The sequence below is a fragment of the Pseudorasbora parva genome, chromosome 2, assembly GCF_024679245.1.
Source record: "Pseudorasbora parva isolate DD20220531a chromosome 2, ASM2467924v1, whole genome shotgun sequence".
Taxonomy (NCBI): domain Eukaryota; kingdom Metazoa; phylum Chordata; class Actinopteri; order Cypriniformes; family Gobionidae; genus Pseudorasbora; species Pseudorasbora parva.
Window position 1 is genome coordinate 10,247,856 of NC_090173.1, and position 15,155 is coordinate 10,263,010.

Sequence of the window (15,155 nt, forward strand, 5' to 3'; positions counted from 1 at the left end):
CGGATAGGATGCCGCGACATGTAGAGGTCCTGGTCTGTGGGTTTACATTAAAGCTGAAGGTGTCATGTTCAAGGGACCACTGGATACCGAGAGCACGTTCGGCTGGAGCTGCATTTAGGTCCAGATTGAGGGGTTCAGATGTGACTGCTCTCTCAGTTGGGTCCACAGAGTCCAGAACTGACCTTTCGTTTGAATTGAACTTGTGTAGACGCAAACCTCCTCTCTTGCACAACTCTCGTGCTTCATCAATCAATTCCTTTGCTTCTTCTACAGAGGGGACGCTAATAAGCCCATCATCGACATAGAAATTATTTTCAACAAAGGCTGAAGCTGATGGATACTCTTCCTTGTGTTGACGTGCCAAGTACTTCAGACCAAAGTTGGCACATCCAGGTGACGAAGCGGCGCCAAATAGATGGACAGCCAATTGATACTCTTGAGGCTCTGCTTCGAGGTCTCCATCCTCCCACCAGAGAAACCGTAAGTAGTTCCGTAGTTCAGAGGAAACGTAAAACTGATGGAACATTTTCTCGATGTCGCATATGATGGCTACAGCCTCTTTCCTGGAACGACAGAGCACTCCAAGGAGAGAGTTGATCAGGTCAGGACCTGTTAGCAGTGTATCATTTAGTGAGACACCACGGAACTTCGCTGAACAGTCAAAGATGACCCTTAGCTTCTCTGGCTTCTTGGGGTGGAACACCCCATGGTGTGGTATGTACCATGTAGTCTGCTGTCCTGTCGCAGGAGGGGCTGGCTCTGCGTCTCCTTTCTCTATCATATCTTTCATGAAGGCCTTGTACTGTTCTTTATACCTCTCGTTATTTTTCAATCTTTTCTTTAGGTGGTGCAGTTGAACTGTTGCCAGCTTCTTATTGTCTGGTAGCAGAGGAGGCTCTGTGCTCTTGAAAGGGAGGGGCATTTCAAAGTGTCCATCTTTCCTTTGAGTTATGTTGTCACTCAGGAGCTGAATGAAGCGAACGTCATCTTGTGACACATACTTGTCTTTGTCTGCATACTTCCTTTCATTAAAGTCTGATTCCAAGACCTTCAGCACGTCAGTGGTTGATGGCGCTGGTATTTCCTTCACTGTCACTCGAAAGACGAACCTCTGGTTTCCCTGGCAATCCAGATGTGGATTAGATGAGCCTACGATGCTCCAGCCGAGTTCCGTTCTCTGGGCGAATGGATCATTTTCGCCTCCTGTGACAACTTCCTGGGGGGCTAATGCCAGTGGGCAATCACTTCCAATTAACAGTCCCACCTCACAGTCCTTCAGCAGCGGGAGTTTGTTTGCTAGATGCTTTAGATGAGGCCAGAGCAGCGCTGTTTTGGAAGTCGGGATGTAACACTTGTCGACCGGTATGAAACCACGAGTGTAGGCTTGGCGTAGCTGAATCTGTTTTTCAGACTGTAGTCCTCGGACTTGTAGACCATAGACACCTTTGCTTGTTATGGGTGTGTCAACAGCTGTCATACTGCTCAGTTTGAGCTGTACTGGTTTAGTCTCCACGTTCAGCTCTTCAAGTAGGTCTTCCAAGACGAATGTCGAATCACTCTGCGTATCCAGAAGAGCATACGTTATAACTTCTTTCTGTGGTTCATTTGTAGATGACATGAAAACAGGGACAATGCTTGATGTGGCAAAGACGAGCTGAGTCACTGCATGGGACGTCACTTTGATCTCCTCCTGACTAGTGCCTTTGTCTCTGGAAGTTGACTGTTTCTCTTTTGCTTCCAAAGATCGGTTCTCTCTCTCTTCATGTAGACAGGTGGGGTGACATCTGCAGCATATGCCACAAGAGTGTCGTGTTTTGCAATCCTTACTGTTATGTCCCTTTCTCAAACATCCGTAGCACACGTTGTTTTCCCTTATGGAGGACTTCTTATCTTCCAGAGATTTTGCTGCAAAGGTAGGGCACCTAACGACGCCGTGCATCTCATCTTTGCAGATAGGACATGGTGGCCTTGACTTGGTGCTGAACACTTTCTCAACCTTTTCCGTGGGATTGTTCCTTTTGGTGTTTGTGTGAAGTGCTCTAGTTCTCCTGCGCTGCCTGTCATCTGTGGCCTTGATCAGAAGTGGAGAGGCGACAGGGTTACAGGCTATCCGAGCCTCCTTCTGGATGAACCTTGTGAAACAGGAAAAGCTCGGGTATTCCCCAGATTCGTCCAATCTTTCCGTGACAACTCTGCTCCATCTTCGTGTGATCCAGTCTGATAATTTCTTCAGCAACTTGTGGTTCTCTTCGCAGTCGTCCAAGATGGCTAATCCTTTCACATGAGGCATCGCTTCAACGCATCCTTGCAGGAAGTCAGCAAACTCTCGAAGTCCAGCAGGATCACTGGCACCAACCTTTGGCCATTTCATTAACTTATCTCTAAAGGCCCTTTGCACAATGAAGTGGTTTCCGTACCTTTCTTCCAGGACATTTAAGGCCCCCTGATATGCTTCTTCTTAGTTTCTATAGGAGAATCCCTCTACAGCTTTACGTGCTTGTCCACTCAGATAGTTTTTTAAATAGAATTTTTTTTCTTGAGTAGGAAGAGGCTGGTGGTCTATGAGGGCCATGAAGGACATCTTCCAGTCTACATACTTTAGGGCTTCGCCAGAGAACTTTGGTGGCTCAGGAGCAGGCAGGCGATTCATACTGAGTGAGTTAATGAGTGCTTGGGTAAGACTGTCTTTCTCAGGAGATGCTTGCGCATTGGCGTGTGCTTGTGAAGGTTGGTATGCGTTGGCCTTTGGATTAAGCTGGCCTTTGAATTTAACTGTGAGATCATTTTCTTTTAGCCAGTCTCGGGAGTCATGTTCAAGGCTCTCGTATGCGTTTACTCTCGCCTCTGCTATTCTTACTTCTGCCCCTGCTTGAATTTGTTGTAGTCTTTTTTCTTCCTGACGCATGTTTTCCTCTATCCTTTTAAGAGCTACTTGCTTTTCTTCTTCCAACCTTTTAAGAACTAGCTGCTTCTCTTCTTCTAACTTGCTAAGAACTTCTTCTTGAGCTTGTATTTGATATACTGCCTTAACCTTTTCTTGTTGAGCTGCAAGTTCTGCTCCTGCATCTAAATGCTTGCTAGAACCCTGTGAGTGGATTGAATCTTCTGCGAGAGAGTACAGTATCGTTTTTTTGTGTGTCCGAAGATAGATCCATACTCATCCTTCTTAAGTGCCATCCTCACTCGTATTTTTCAAGTTCTGGATTAAAGACCTCATCTACAGTTTTTAGCCGCATCTCTATTATTTCGCTGATCACTGCAGTGAGTGCTATACAAGCATGCATTTTGGGTACATTGTCTGGGGTGGCATTACGGTTGCGTTGAATGGGCTCATAACATTCACTTACTGCACTGTGTCGAATTTGGATTTCTTCTCTGATTTTATTTAGTTCATCTTGAGAACAGAATGATTTTAGTGCGGTCCTAAACTTTCCTGCCACCTCTTTCCAGGAGCCATAAGCTCTCATAAATTCTTTCTTGTGTTTAATGGCTTCCTGTTTGTGCATCTCTAATCCTTTTTCTGTAAATGTTCTTTCACGTGAACTAGACCTGACTGGCTGTGGGATATCTGTTTTCATGGGTGGGTCATGTGTGCTAGCTGCTACTTCTCTATTAAGTGACATTTTGTTGAAGTTGTGTTGCTGTTTAGTTATGTTGAACTATAGTTTAATAACTCAACAAAACTTAATATCAAAACATGCACTGGGCGATTATCCTCAACAAAAAATATAGGCTAACACACAAACAGCTTAGCAATGAATGCTATCACACATATTTACCCATTAATGAATTTACCTTTAACAGGTTCAATTAGTTCAATTGTTTTTTTTTTTTTTTTAAAATGAAATTACCCTTCTGTATCTTTAAATCTACCTTTCAAATGTATTATTAAATCAGAGCATCAAACATGTACAGTATATTGTTTATAAAGGTGACAGTCCATTACGTAGATATCTGTTCACAATCAGAGTCCCTGTGATTTTTGTGCAGCAATAAGCATAAACGAAATAGACCGATCTTGCCTGGGTGCCGGTTGCAGTGAGGGCGTTTGAACAGAAGGTGGCAGTCTTGTACACAGAATGGCGGATGGCAGTCCTTCCAACGGAGAGTTGAGTTTCACTCCACATCGGGCGTCGAGTTTTCACTGTAGCAGCCCTTCAACTTGGAATAAACAGGCTTAGGAGTGTTTCTACACGGGTGTACTTTAATGCAGACGAGTGTGCATAGCACCAACACCGTGAAAACTTAAAAAGAAAATAACAAAGGCAATTTAGCCAGATACAAAATAATCTCTTAACAAATGCACTTTAGCAGGCTAGCATCACATAGATAACAGCATAGTAGGCAACAGCCATAATGAGAAATTAATTTATATGAAATAGTACATTACATTGAACCACATAACTCGCTCCGCATATCAAAGGGGTGCTAAGAGAGTGGTGATCCAGGGAAAGCTGCTGCCATTTACTTAAAGGGTCATGAAACCCCCCTGCTGCAGCGGTGTTTTTTCACACCTTCGATTTGAAAAGGCTTGTTAAAAGGGGAGTGGTCGACTGTGAAAAGGTGGGATGGTATTGTGTGGAAAGAGGGAATGGTTTGCATAAATAGGGGAGTGTCAGTAGGTGCATTGAGATTAGAGATATAGCAGCAGTTACAGCGGTTCTGAGACATGTTCTTGGTTCACGTTGGCATTGTTTACCACAGTGAGATTAAATGAGGGATGAGTACAGCGAATGAGAGAGCTATGAGTGGCCTGCAGCAGAGACCGCAAATCATTCAGCTCTTCAAAGTTCAAACCAGCATAATTCAGTGAGAAATGAAAATAAATGTTATTCTGCATGACGAAATATTTTGCAAACGTGATAAAACTATCTTTGTCCAATTATGCACGCTGTTTGGCAAGATGAACAATGCGCCGACGTGATAAGAGAACGTGAACCACCCAACATGCGATGTGATAGAGATGTGTAATTCTAGATCAGGGTAAAAGCGAAGGGGTTTGAGGCTAGTCTCGACCGCGCATCTGAAGCACAGAGCGACGCGCGCTGGGTTGCCGTGACGATCCGCGCTGTCTATCACTCGGCAGCTAAATCTATATTTGTCCAAATATGCAGCACCTGGTTTCACTAAGAGCCCGAACACATGCGGTTTAGTGCATGGCTGTGACCACAAATAAAACGGAGAGGATGTGGCTTTTGTTCATTATCCAACAGATTACAGATTGGTTATATTGCACTCCTGACAAAAATTAGATAGTCAACGCTTGCAGGTTCGGCGTGCGATTGCTCAAGTTAATTTTACTTTACCGAGCCTTTGTAGCAAAGGCTTCCACAGACGGCGCCGGTTACAACTCGCTCGGCGCCCTTTACGTTACTTCGTATCAGCACAACGCCTAGCTTTCCTCCGTGACTTTTCCGCACGCTGCTTCCAAAACTTCCCTAACATATCTCTACAATAATGATGGAAGACGAGCCTGACAGAAGTGACTGTCTCATGCATATTAACTGAATTATCTTTTATGCATACTACAGCGCAGGGATTGGACTGAATGAGCTTTATGTCATGAATATATATCGAGAATCGCTCGGAGTGGTCGACGTCAGCATGTGCCCAGCAGCCCATACATGGACCGAAAAGGCCGCGCCGACGTCAGCATTTGTGACGTTGCTCCGACTAAGCTTTTCAAACCGGAAGACAGAAATCGCTCTGAAAAATGCAAAAATAACTATTTTCACAAATGAATACCATTAATGAGTACCCTTAGTGTTTTCAATGATGTGCAGCCTATACATATCTGTTTACATCTCAAAAAAAAGTGTTTTGGGGTTTCATGACCCTTTAACTTCATAAGTTATTCTCAAATTATTACTGTCAAAACAAATCAAGCACAGAGTGGAATAATACTTCAAAGAACACTTTAGTTGAAGGTTACCGTAATATTTTCCAGTCTCTGACTCTAAAACATGCATCGATTTGTAACGTGCCTTCTCGTGTTTTCTCATTGAATGAGTGTGCGCGTGGAGAGATTAGTCCCCGTGCAGATAGTATGATGTCAAAATAAAAGTCACATGAAATAAAGGTATAAAACAAGATAATAATAAATAAACACTGCTAGTGGTCATCTACAATATGTATATCATCTATTTAAATATATAAACTACACTGACTTTTTGCTACATTTCTTTAAGTAATTCAGACCAAGAATAATTAAGTTCCACTATCACTTTATCACAGTGATAGTGAAGAATTAGGTGATTAAATATATTTAATCCACCCCACCAATTATGACCTTGAAAAACACTTGAGAGAAGATGTACCAATCGCACTGCTGACATGAACCCACATTGTTTTTTTCTTTTTTGTTTTCTTGCATTATATGTTCTGATGAATTTCTCTATGGCTTCAAGTTCATCAGTGTTCAGTTGTTTAGTGGCCATTAAGATGCTTTCAGGTGTCAAACACCAAACAGCGTGTCACTACGGAGAAGCCTTCCACCTATTGAAGTCTACCCAGTGAACCACACCATTGGAGGTGTGATGATTGCACAAGGAGGGTCAGATTATCATCGGGAAGGTGCTGTACAGAAGCAGAAGTTTCTCCATGAAGAAGTGACACGTTAACTGAACATTCACCATGGTCCGAGACTGACTCTATAAACATGCAGTGCTGAATAACAGGTAGAACACCTGAACACATTCACCCACCAGCTGAAACTAGAACTACACACACCTGGTGAGACGGTGTCCTGCAGGTGACCAAAGAGCCTTCCGAAGGTCTGCTGCTAACATTACAAAGACAATTTCTAAATCTCAAGGATTACAAACCAACATCTAGCTGTGATGCCATAGGACCACCAGAGTTTGACCCAACGGGATCAAGAGGTGGAATCTGTAAGGCTGGAAAAACCTAGTAGATGCCGAAATGTCTAATCGCTCTGAGAAAACAAAGGAAATTAGCATCTGAACTCATTCATACAGTTAGCGTCTCTGTCCAAGACGACATCACACTGAGTGAACCATCTATGAATGATACTAATTTACATGTCTATCCTTTTACATGAAACTTCCCCAAAACTCCTGCTCCCCAAACTTGAGATCACCTGAAATGCACCAGAAATCTCTTTGTTACAATGTCAATCCCCACGATACAGTATTATATGTGTTTGATATCATTTGAAATGTCTCAGTGCGACTGGTACAAATATCTCACCTCCACAGAAGTAAACTAGAACATCATAAATGTTTTAAGAGTTTAAAGATATCTTTCCTTGGTGTATGCTTTCAGCCATTTGGCCTCTCTTCCATACAAATCTATAGGACTTGATTAATGCAAATTCCTATTGTGAACTCGTGTTTCCATTTGAAAGAGTTTCAAATGGTTCTCGGTATGCATCTGGTTCTGGTTATTTAAGGAAATGTTGCAAAGAGCTCAGGGATCGATTCTTTAGTCAGGTCAGCCCGTATTGCTGGACGTTTCAAGATAGCCAGCATTATGTAATTTTCAGAAGTCAGGTATACATTTCATTCTTTACTTCAGAGTATTTGATGTTATATGGATTAGGCTACCTTTGAATTGATTATGTAATTTGCATTATACATTTACCTGACTGTTAATAAATTGTTACACTTTGATAGATTCTGACTTGCTCTGGAATTATTCAGGTTACGGACGGGCATAATTTCAACAAAGGGTTAAACGGAATAATTAAATGTGTACTTAAACTATTAAATATAAATGACCAAATAACCAAATGGCATTCTAACCTAAATTCTAAATTATGATTAAATGGAGTCAGATAACGAGGAATTGGAATAAAATCCCTTTGCCCCGCTGAAAAGGCAAACACGCATCGACTTTCACCCGCCGATCGTTAGCCTCCATTGGGACGATTTGGGCGGCCTTACACAGGTAAAACCATGTTCCTCATTACCATGGGAATATTGGTTCTAAAATATATAACTCATATATAATAAACTATTGAATTTGTAAAAAAAAAAAAAAAAATTGTGTAAACATATTTCGAAAATAAGAAAACAGCCTCTAGCTATAAAAGTGATTTATTTTCCGCAATATTAATGTAAGTAATAATAACAACATTTTTAATAAATGTGTTTCTTCCAAAACACCTTATTTCTTCACTGTTAGTAGCTGCAAGGTAAATTGTGATTGTGCTAAAGTGACAAGTTTGTAGTTGTGAGTATTGCTGTTTTCCACTTTACCTCGTCTCGCGGTTGTTTTCAGCTAGATTCACCACAGAACCTATAATGTTAATTTCACAAGATTGAATAAAACAAAATTCTGAGTCAGTGCTGTTAGGGGTTAACAGCTTATGACCCAGGACCAGTAGTGAAGAAATGAAGATTCAGGATTGCAATTAATTAAAAGAAAAATTTACTTAAGAATAGTTTGCAGTTTCAAAAGCAGAAGCTTCAAGTCTCACAAGGAGTTCGTAGGCCGCGCTCCCTCTCTCACCGTCTCATTGCCTCGCCCTATCGTACATACAATTGTCCCAAAAGTTATACTGTTTTCAAGGTGTATCCACGTCATTACTGCAATATGGATGCTTCTGATTGGCTCAGAGACCATGCATCATGGTAAATTTCCACTCAAGTCAGTTAATCTGATGCACGTTTCCACTGACGTGTCACTTGTTAATGCTTTCACCCCAGAATTAGGCCCGCAGTGACCTTCCAGATCTGGAGCAGGCGCCAGCTTGCCCAGAACAACAAGTCCACCCTTCTCTTAGGGTGCCCATTGTACACCATTCTGATCTGTAACACAGAATATTGCGCACATACACAGATACACAGTCTCTCCAAGGTTGGAGCTGATTAAGCTCCAGTTCTAACTAGTTCTTACCAAAACATACTGATAACATGTGCTTTCCTTTAGTGAAGGACACACAATAGTACAGGCAATATTCATCTTGAGTCTTTAGTGTTGCAGTAAAAGGAAATATAAAAGGAACAAAACATAATTAAATGAAAGACAAATCCATATTTCATATCTGGAAGCCGGGCTAAGTGAGCAAACGCTGTTACTGCACTCCTGACATGTTAGGGGTGTGTGATATTTCCAAAATCCAAACACATGACCTTGTTGCCAGTGTTTAGTGACACATCACACATCTCTAGGCCAGACCCTCAGTCACTCCTCAGAGACCAAATACACACTTTAGAAAACAAGAAACTAAAACAAAATCATAACTGGATATAATCATTATAATAATATAGGATAAATATTGATTAAAGTTTTGATTATGAAGTTAATTAGGATATAAATATGTACAGGTATATTGAAGCGGCAGTGGATTTCAAAATCCCCCCTTCAGTGCTGTTCATAACTTTATAGAGCAGCAGAAACGTCTTGTTTTGTATGTAGCCCTTGTTCCCTGAAGGAGGGAACGGAGAAGCCACGTCGGAGTACCGACGAATAGGAATCTCACTTTTCAAGAGCTGATCTACTTCGAGTACAACTGAATGAGTCAATGCCATTGACATGCAATGATTGCACCAGGTGCTCATGCCAAGCCGTGCGGGTATAAATAAGACACAGGTGATTACATCAGGTTATCTTTTTTGCTGAGGAGCCGACTAGGTAAACTGGCACCCCTGCAGGGACAGAGCACATAGCGACGGGATGTGGCGTCTCCGTTCCCTCCTTCAGGGAAGGAGGGTTATATACATAACTGAGACGTCCCCATTTAGTCGGTCACTCTCAACGCCACGTCAGGGTAACGACAAATAGGAATCCATACCAAAGCGCCATGGATTCTGCCCTCTTCCAGTGCCCTGTGGGAGCTTCCTGGGCTCTCTTACCTGATGAGACGGGGCTCACACAGAGAAATCCATCACTGCTGTTCCGCATGACCCACTCATAGACTATTGGATAACACTGGGAAAGCGTGCCCTGGTGGAAGGGGCGGCTGCATAACACACATCGTACCTTGAAGGAGTTATTTGGAGTACAAAGCTGAGCCGAGGTCCGCCGAGCCAGGGGGGACAATCCCAGCTAAGGGAGGGCTCTCCCAAGGGAAAGACATGGGCTTCCGTGGAGGAGCAACCATGGAACATATATGTGGGATCCCTGCAGGGTCACTCACATGGCCCAAGCTCAAAACTGGTTCTTAAGCTTTCAGCGCCAAGAGGCATGATGCCGGACGCTCTGCCACGCACGGCACCATGGGCGGTGGAGGACTCACAGAGTTTGTTTCTGGAGAAAACATAAGCGCCGAGGCCCGGCAAGCAGACAAGAGCTGGGCCTCTCAGTCCTCCTATCCGTTTGAGGTGAGACCACAGGAGGAGACCGGCACTACACATAGGCTAACCTAGCGAATGTGTCGGGTGTCGCCCAGCCCACAGCTCTACAGATGTCTCCAGCGAGGCGCCACGTGCCAGCGCCCAGGAGGATGCAACACTTCTACTAGAGTGTGCTCGCAACCTGAGCAGACAGGGCACACCTTGTGCTTGGTAGGCCAAGGTGATGGCATCCACTATCCAGCAGGCCATCCTCTGCATGGAGACAGCCTTTCCCTTCTGCTGGCCTCCGTGACAGACAAAGAGCTGATCTGAGGTCCTGAAGCTCTGAGTTCTATCCACGTAGATCTGCAGAACGCGGACAGACCAGAGCAAAGCTAGGGCTGAATCTGCCTCCTCCAGGGGAAGCTCTAGCAGGTTCACCACCTGGTCCCTGAAGGGAGTGGTGGGAAGCTTGGGCATGTAGCCAGGCTGGGGTCATAGTACCACGTGGTGTCGCCCAGCCCGAACTCCAAAAATGCCTGCAGGTCCTCTACCCTCTTGATGGAGGCCAATGCACCCAACAGCAAAGTCTTAATGGGCAGAATCTTAAGCTCTGCTGACTGCAAAGGCTCAAATGGGGCATTCTGAAGTGCTCAGACCACCAGAGCAAGATCCCAAGAAATTATGGAGGGGGGTCGAGGAGGATTTAACTGTCTCGCTCCCCTAAGGAACCTGACACCAGGTCATGCTTCCCAACTGACTTAGCATCTACATGGTCATGATAGGCAGAAATAGGAGAAACGCAAACCTTAAGGGTGGAGGGCGACAGCCTACACTCCAACCCCTGCTGCAGGAAGGAAAGCACAGACGTGATCGAACATCTTCGGGGGCCTTCTCGGTGGGAAGAACGCCAATCGATGAACAGGTTCCACTTCAAGGCATAGGCCTTTTTTGTAGATGGTGCTCTAGCCAGAGTTTGGACGTGGAGGTCTGAGGTCGAGTAGCCAGAGGTCTGGACGTGGGTCGCAGAGGGTGCCCCATCTCTGAGTTAGAAGATCATTCCCCAGAGGAACAGTCAAGGAGGGTCTGTCGCGAGGAGCATGAGTTCCGTATTGGCCCCACCAGTTCTGGTGGGGCCACCAACAGGACCTGTTCCTCATCCTCCCTGACCTTGCACAGTGTCTGTGCAAGTAGGCTCACTAGGGAAAACACATATTTTCGCAGGCCCCGGGGCCAGCTGTGCACAAGTGCATCTGTGCCGACTATGCCCTCGGTCAGCGAATAAAACCACTGGCAGTGGGACGTTTCTGGGGAGGCAAACAGGTCAACCTTTGCAGCCACAAACTGAACCCAGATCAGCTGGACCACCTGGGGGGTGGAGTTGCCACTCTCCTGGGAGCACAGCTCATGACAACTCGTCGGTCACACGGTTGCGCACACCAGGGACAGGAATGGCCCGAAGCGACCTCAAACACTTCTAACTCCAGAGGAGGAGATTGCGGGCGAGTTGCGACATGCGACGGGAGCGTAGAGTTGCGACACAGCGATCGCAGTGTTGTCCGGATGGAGCAATACATCTTTGCCCCATAACCCGCCTTTGAGGTGGCTCAGTGCAAGATGTACCTTGCACTCTTCCATGAGGCGCGCTGTCCGCTCGACCAAATCCAACTCTATACCGAGAAAAGAGATCCTCTGCACAGGGGTGAGTTTGCTCTTTTCCCAGTTGACTCAAAGACCCAACTGGCTGAGGTGTCTGAGCACCAGGTCCCTGTGTTCGCACAACTGCTCCCAGGACTGTGCTAGGATGAGCCAGTTGTCGAGATAGTTGAGAATGCAAATGCCCTGTTTTCTCATGGGCACAAAGGCCCCCTCCGTTACTTTTGTGAAGACAAAGGAGGACAGGGCAAGCCCGATGGGTAGGACTTTGTACTGATATGCTCACCCCTCGAATGCAAAGTGCAGGAATGGCCTGTGTCAGGTGGAGAATTGAGACATGAAAGTATGTGTCCTTTAGGTCGATCGCTGCAAACCAATCTTGGGGACGGATGCACTCGAAAATGCATTTCTGTGTGAGCATCTTGAACAGTAACTTGTGAATGCTCCGATTCAGTACTCGCAGGTTCAAGATCGGACGTAACCCACCAGTTTTCTTGGGTACAATGTAGTACGGGCTGTAGAAGCCTGTCTTCATATTGGCTGGAGGGACCGGCTCTATTGCGTCCTTCGCCAGTAGGACAGCGATCTCAGTATGCATAAATAAAATCAAATGGAAATAAAATGGAACAAAAGATTCTATGCCCGGCCTTTCTCCTGGGGATGTAGCAGTGTGGTCAGCGTCTCCTGAAGAGCAGTCCTCTCCATCTCCGGGTTGCCCATCTCAGGGACACTAGCCCTTGCCTTTCTTCGGAGTGGGCTGGGCGGCCTGCTTGCGCCCCGCTTCACAACATTGCTTGGGTGGGGGCTGCTGCTGTGACACGGGAGCGTAGGCAGACACAAGCGGCCGCCCTCTGCAACGAGCAGGCTGACATCAGCTGACTGCTGTGGCATGATGTGACTGATGTCTATGATCTAGTGGGCTCCTTGTGCACCTCTTGGAAGAAAGGAGCCGGGGTGGGGCGCTGAGAACCAGCAGGGGCCACCTGAGAAGCCAATCATCCAGCCTCGACAGTTCGGGACATGGTGGAGGGTTCTACACAAGCCCGACCTTCTTGGTGGCCCGGGAAAGCATAGCCATCATTTCCATATCAGTATCGGGCACAGCGGATCTTCCCGAGGGAGCCCCCTGTGTCGAAACATCATCTCCGGAAGACTCTTATCCTCCCTCCGATGCAGCGATGGACGTCTCCATCATGGGGAGCCCCGAAGGATACGAGTGGTACACATCTCGAGGATGGACCACCGGGTTCCAACGGCAGCTCTACTGGCTGCGGAGTGCGGGACGAGTGAGAGTTACCTGAGGGTTGGTTCCCTGGGAGAAGCGCGCTCACCGTCACCCTCAGATCACCCACGATACTGCCGGAAGTAACCCTTTGTGGGGGATTAGATCACGGCAGAGGCACGGAGACTCCACCCTTTGCGAGACAGAGTCTAGACCCCAACTCTGATATGGTCATGTTCCCGCAGTAAGAACATGAGTCATCCACCAGTGCTGCCTCAGCGTGCTGAACGCCCAAACATGAGATACAGCACTGGTGACCATCCCCCGGTGAAAGGTAGGGATGGGACAAAATATCGTTTGACAAAATTTTGCGATACATAACGTGACGAAACGCATCGAGGTCGAAAAAAATGGATCGCGAAATAAAGATAGATGGCACTGCTGCATGATTTGCGTAGTATATAAATAATTTAGTGTATTATATGCGTGTGTGTGTGTGTGTGTATGTGTGTGTGTGTGTGTGTGTGTGTATGGGGCAGACATAACAAAACGCAGCGCGCATTTTCTGTTTGATCTGAGGCATAGTTGGAAAAAGTGAGAGCAGTCAGACGCGATGCAACAGCAAACATTAAAAGGGAAAGAAATTAGCAGTTATTGCCTACATAAGCTACCATATTTTCTGTTTAACTTTTATAAGACTCCAGAAAGAAAAGTGTGTTTTTTTCACTGAGCACATTCTCTGCAGTCTGAGCGCGATGCACTGCAGCTCACTCTCGCTCATGTCTGAGGTAAATCATTAACACCATAACCCCTTACAGAACAAGTGTTTTATTGAGCTAAATACATTACAATCGGCTAAAACTAATGCACAGGTTACTTTCCTGAACAAGCGCGCTCCCGAGTCGTCCGTGTTCTTCACACTGTCCACGTGAATCATGGCCCAGTTTGGCGCGCACACTTAAAATACCGGCAGTTCAATAGGGAATGCGGATCTTTTAAAGGGGCCACACTATATTCCTCCTCGTGTAATATGGACCTCCTCCAGGTATGTTGTGGTTCTGGTTTGCTCACTGGTACACATTAACAATTTTTCATACGAACTTTTCCCTGTTCTGAATTAAACTGCCAGTGTAAAAACTCCCTTTATATTGTTAAAATGAGAGAAATCACTACTTACTCATTATTTTTAAGTTTAGGCTTAAGAGACATGAACAATTTCTTAGATAAACATATCTATGACCTTTGATATGTCTAGTCTTCATGCTATATTGATTATTATTGAATAAGTATGGTTTCACTAATAATAAATGTACATTTGCATAAAGCATGCATATCTGTCCATACCTATGTTGATTAGAATATTAAAAACTTAATTTAAACTTAGTTTAAGATACATTTACAATTGCTAAAAAGGTGCGATTAAATTGCGATTAATCGCGAGTTAACTCACGACAATCATGCAGTTAATCGCTATTCAATATTTTAATCGGTTGACAGCCCTACAGTGCCCTCCACAATTATCGGCACCCCTGTTTAAGATGTGGTCGCGGACTTCTAAAAATTCTCCTTTTTTTTAAACAACATAGAACCAAAATGCAAAAAAAAAAAGAAAGATCCTACCTTTCGTTTTAGTACATTACTTTGGTGGTAAAAAAAAAAAAATCACAGATTTGGAAAGACTTTTTTTTTTTGATATCGTATCGTGACGTATCGTATCGTAACCCTGGCATATCGAGGTGCATCGTATCGTGAGTTTAAGTGTATCGTCCCATCCCTAGTGAAAGGTAACCGCCGCACCCAGAAACACACAGAAAGTCATCTTGTAAAAGACCCTAGCTCTATCTGTGTTGCTCTTTTAGAAGGACGCTCTCCTTGGTGGTGAAACACGCAGGGGTTGGGGCCGAGGTGACACAGACAGGGAAGTAGTGCAGCCTGTCATGTGTGCACTCTCTCACAGGACGGTCTCAACAGCAGTGAGAACGGCTTTTTAGCGCTCTCCACCTAGCGCACCGAACCAGCTGTGAAAACAACCTTTGTGG